Genomic DNA, 5,007 nt, shown 5'->3' with positions numbered 1-5,007 from the left:
GGCTCGGGCATCTGGTCAGGATGCCTCCTGGACGCCTCCCTGGTGAAGTGTTCCGGGCACGTCCCACCGGGAGGAGGCCCCGGGGAAGACCCAGGACACGCTGGAGGAACTACGTCTCTCAGCTGACCTGTGAACACCTTGGGATTCCCCCGGAGGAGCTGGAAGAAGTGGCTGGGAGAGGGAAGTCTGGGCCTCCCTTCTGAAGCTGCTGCCCCTGCAACCCGACCCCGGATAAGCGGAAGAAAATGGATGGATGGATATATATTTAATTTACAAGCTGGTTTGGGAGCATCAGAGTTCTCCTAAACAGGCTGTTGCTTTACTTTTTGCAGGTGCTGTTCTATCATCATCATCTTCATCTTCAGCCACATCTGATGATACCATCATTCTGAATTTCACAATGTGTGGCCCATCAGAAGAAGAAGCCACTGCAGAAGGAAGTCAACCTAAAAGGCCATGTCACATAAATTATGAGGCGCAAGCAGTAAGTTATTACATTTAATTTAGCATTGTTTATGTACTTTCTAGTTTTAGTGGTTCAAGAGTTTTTACATTTTTTTTGTCTTTGAAATTGAAGTTGATTGAAAAAATCTTGACAATAAAGCCTGGTGGTGAGCGAATCATGCAAGAGCATGCAAGAACTAAATGCTTGATAGATGCAACAAGAAGACGGATGATAATGGGTAAGAATCATACACTGAGGCTATAAAGAAACATTTTGGTTTTGAATTGTTTTTCAAATGTCAGTTTAGTGACTCATTGTTTGATCATATATCAGATCATCCCCTCCTAAAAGCGTCAGAGTGATGCATGCTCAGGGGATCGTTGCCTTATTTCCCCATCTGGAAGACCTCTTTTCAAAACATGGATATGCAAGTAAAAGGGTCTTAGCAACATTAAGCATATATATTTACCTTCAAAGATGTTTATGGAATGGTAAGTCTGCTTGTATTTATTGACTTAGGAGCATTACTATGATCGACACAGCGGTTCAGGATACCTTGCATGGTGCTTAAAGACCATTCAAAGAAAAACTGCAGAGGAAAGAAGTGCCTCAGGTAGCAAATCTCCCAAAAGTAAGTTTTCTCAATAGTGAGTATATGTAAAGTAATGTAAAATATGTGGCTGAGAAAAACATTCTTTTTAAGGTGGTGGACCAGGCCATGGTCACTCCAGGGTTTTCACTGCTGACAAAGTGCTGTCAGATGAGGAAGTGGAAGCTGCTATTGCTGTTTTGAAACACTCTGCTGATGATGACACGGTCCGTAAGAAGATGAAGGCTACCTTCCATTACAGTCATTCAATGGTCAATGATGAAAAGAAAGCAGAGAATGTCTTCTGTCTTTCCACGGTTTCTGGACACACCAGGACTGGTAAGACAGCTTTATCTCTTACACTACTACAATATTCAGTGGCAACAATCATAGGAGTGTGTCCTGTAACCTGTGTATTACCAGTTTGAACCACAACTCTTTCTAAACGGTTTTCCCCTTGGCCAAGACACTTCACCTGGCTTGCCTGCTGGTGGTGTTCAGAAAGCCCGGTGGCACATGGCAGCATTGCTTAAGTCAGTCTTCCCTTGTGCAACTGTGGCTACAATGTAGCTCACCACCATCAGCATGTGAATGACTAAATGTGGTGTAAATCACTTTGGGCTCCTCTGAACTTCATAAAGCACTATACAAGTACAGGCCATTTACCGTCTTATCACTGTGTGAAATGCTTTTATTTATGCATTTCAGGTAGAACAAGATTTCAGACTCCTGTTTGGTGAAGGCACTGCCAACACATTTTTGGAGAAGTGGCCCACCAGTCTCAAATCCAAGGTCATAAAGGAAAGCCATGGCCTGGAACCCAGCACTGAGCTCTTGGATTTATTGGGGAATGCAGAGTTGGCTATGTTGGTCTTCCAGGTAATTGTGACAAATTCATATGTTAGTGGGATGATGGTAACCTGAAGCTGTTGCTCTGTAGGTTGGGATAGTGACATGTCTGCTATGTTGCATCTGCTACCAGCATCTGCACAAGGACAAAGGAGGCCGGGTAAGATGTCTGCATCTCAAGCAGTGGATCACCTCATCAGATTTCTAAAGGTACTGCTAAACAGTTGTTTAAAGATAAAAATGCATAATTCAGTTTCTTCATTCAAAATTTGATTGTCTGATCTTCATTCAGAAATTTGTCACAATACTTTTGTCATGTTTTTATTAATTTCTTTAATGTAGGTTGGAACCAGTGTGCAGCAGCATCTTGACAAAATTAAGCAACAAATCCAGCCCTACCTCCTGGCCCAGGGATCCATCCAAAGCAGTATTCATGCATTCTTCATTGTGATTGACAACCATGCTATTCCATGTAAGGCAACATGTTCAGTTGGAGCTCTTGATGAGCTCTTTAAGGCCCATTATGTGTTTGGTACGTCATACAGTGCTCCCTTGACCAACTTCATCACCTTTCTCCAAACAACCGTTTACAACATAGATGTTGGAGAAACAAAGGAAACACCCAGAGTTGCAGAGTTGAGAGCAAGAATGCTCCATTAGTGTGACATCAAACAATGAAGTGTTTTATCTGCAAATGTGACAGTGATGCACCAAACAGCCTTGTTTAGCACCTTAAACTAATCCGTAGTCTTTGTTCTGGTTCTGGTTTTAGAAAGCATGTAAATAGATGTCATGTTAGTGGTTCATTTGAATCTATATAAGATTCAAATTAGCGGTTCTCAACGTGGGTGGTACCGCCCCCCCGGGGGGCGTTCAGAGTACGGCAGGGGGTGCTGGCAGAATGTTTTACAAAAGGGGGGCGCTGGGATTCCTTTGGGGGGCGTTTGGTCGAAGGTAAACTTTACACATTAAATGCACAACAATGCCAGTTTAGACTTTGAGCAACTTGGTTAAACTGTATTTCGTAACATTAAAACATGCTTGGCTGCAACTGTATCGATGGCAGCTCTTCTTCTCTTCAGTATTTGTAGCTTCTTGGCGCAGCTCCTCTCCTGCTACTGGTAGCTTCACCACATCAGTTCAGCGTTACACCTGCTGATGATGTTGCTGTGATTCACTTTGTCTGGTATTTTTGTACATATTTTTTGGCAGTTCTGCGATCATGTCAAAGCAGCAACTTATATTAAAAAGTGTTTTATTTCCGTTTGAAAGCTGCCCGCTTCCATGGAAGGACAACAGAAAATCGCTCTTATAAACATGTAATTACTAAAATCACGATACCCTGACTTTGTATCCCTCTGAGAAATGAACCCATTTAAATAAAGAAATCCCTCCATGGTGATACCACGATAGAGAGCGTTCATTTTATAGCGATAACACCAGAGCTGTAAGTGGTCCAGTATGAAACGGGTCGGGTGTGATAGAACGGAACCACAGCACTTTTAAATTTCAATAATCAGAATACTGAAAATGTTTCAGTTGTTTTAAAAGGTTTATGTCAGTCTGCCTTTTCCCCATCTATACGTTTCCTGAACGCTTCGCACTATAGGGGGTTAAAAAAAAAACAAACAACGACGCGCACATTGCACAAAACTCAGAAACAGGAGAAGCGGGACATAAAACAGAGCGACGAACTAGATGTCAATTATGGCATAAAAACGGAGAATCCGACGCTGAACAGGGAAAAATTAATACATGATGTGAAACATGATGATTAGGCGGCGCAGCAGGTGATGAGTGAAGATTACTGATGGTGAGCGTGCCATGTGGGTGAAATTTTATGGATGATACTCTGATGTCCCATTCTCCTGAAGGCAGCACAGAGCTGCTCCACCAGAAGAGAAGAAGAGCTATGATTAATGTAGTTACAGTTCTATCCATGTTTTAATGCTGCAGAGCTCAGTCGGTTTGCAAATAGTTCAAAGTTTAAACTGGCATGTTGAACATCTTTTATCATTTTCTGGAATATTTAACAACTAGAAAATGGCACAAAACAAGAATATTTTTTCCACTCTGATTGGCTGCTGTCAGGCCTACTGATTTTAAGTTGAATGTTCATTGCATTTTTTGTAAACACCTGTGAAAATATTTTCTATTCTCATGGCTTTTTGTTCTCTGGGAAATTATTTTTGATGATAAATACAGAAACAAGCATAAAAATCAAAAGATCTACAATAGTGATAGTAACTTTTATAATAAAATAATAGTCAGTACAAAGTAGCCTTCAAATTCTTTGGTGGGGGGCAGTGAGGGACCTGGATAAGGGCTGGGGGGGCGCTGGCCCGAAAAAGGTTGAGAAACACTGGGTTAAATGAACTTCATAGTTAAGACAAATTGTTGCTGCTTACATTGCCTTTAGTACAGTAACTTTTCATGAACATTTTCATGGTTATGAAGTTACTAAAATGATGCAAGGTTTTGTTGTTTGACGTCAACCATCTTTGTATAAAGCAAATGGCACTGCTCTCTTTGTTGTCCCATATTGCCATCTTTGGTGAACATTGTTTTGAAGATGATTAAACTGACACTGTTACAGTAATTATGTCACTGGATCATAAACTTTAATAAATGTCACTGTGAACTTATAGCTTTGTGATTATTGTGATTGGTAGATTTTATAAAAGTCATAATGCTAAAATTTAGCATTATTTACATGTGTAAAAAACTGGACAAAGGAAAAAAACAACACAATAAAGTGTACATTTTTAAAGTAAATTTAGTGTAAAATTAACTCCATAAAAATAACAGTATTACTCTGGAGAGAGTAAACAAACAGTGTTAAATAATTTGACTCACTGACTTGTTAATTTTGACACTAAAATAAGAAAAATTAACTGAAAATTTGACACTGGCCATAGGCATAGGAAGCGGGGGGACATGTCCCCCCCCCAATATTGGAGAGAGTCACATTCGTCCCCCCCAATAATTTCACCGCTGTTGCGAAGAATTTTAAAATCTTCCACTCGCGTGCTTTTATTTTGAAGGCGCATTCAGCAGAGCGCTTCCTGCCCCTCCCCCCTCTGAACGGCTCAGAGTAAACGCAGCAGCAGGAGTCAGAAACTCC

The 5,007-nt window shown here is 40.9% G+C and overlaps 1 protein-coding gene and 1 long non-coding RNA gene across 3 annotated transcripts in view; one reads left to right on the top strand and one right to left on the bottom strand.

The window, feature by feature from the left end:
* Positions 1-5,007, bottom strand: part of ahcy (adenosylhomocysteinase) — a 30,447-nt gene that overhangs the window by 12,278 nt on the left and 13,162 nt on the right. The window lies entirely within an intron of this gene.
* LOC107834058 (uncharacterized) lies at positions 248-2,857 on the top strand. Its single transcript, XR_001659841.1, has 4 exons — positions 248-484; positions 578-1,373; positions 1,743-2,093; positions 2,226-2,857. It is a non-coding gene; the product is annotated as an uncharacterized LOC107834058 (long non-coding RNA).

The sequence above is a fragment of the Poecilia formosa genome, unplaced genomic scaffold (genome assembly GCF_000485575.1).
Source record: "Poecilia formosa unplaced genomic scaffold, Poecilia_formosa-5.1.2 Scaffold512, whole genome shotgun sequence".
In the NCBI taxonomy this organism is placed as follows: domain Eukaryota; kingdom Metazoa; phylum Chordata; class Actinopteri; order Cyprinodontiformes; family Poeciliidae; genus Poecilia; species Poecilia formosa.
This window is presented reverse-complemented; position numbering and strand designations above follow the sequence as displayed.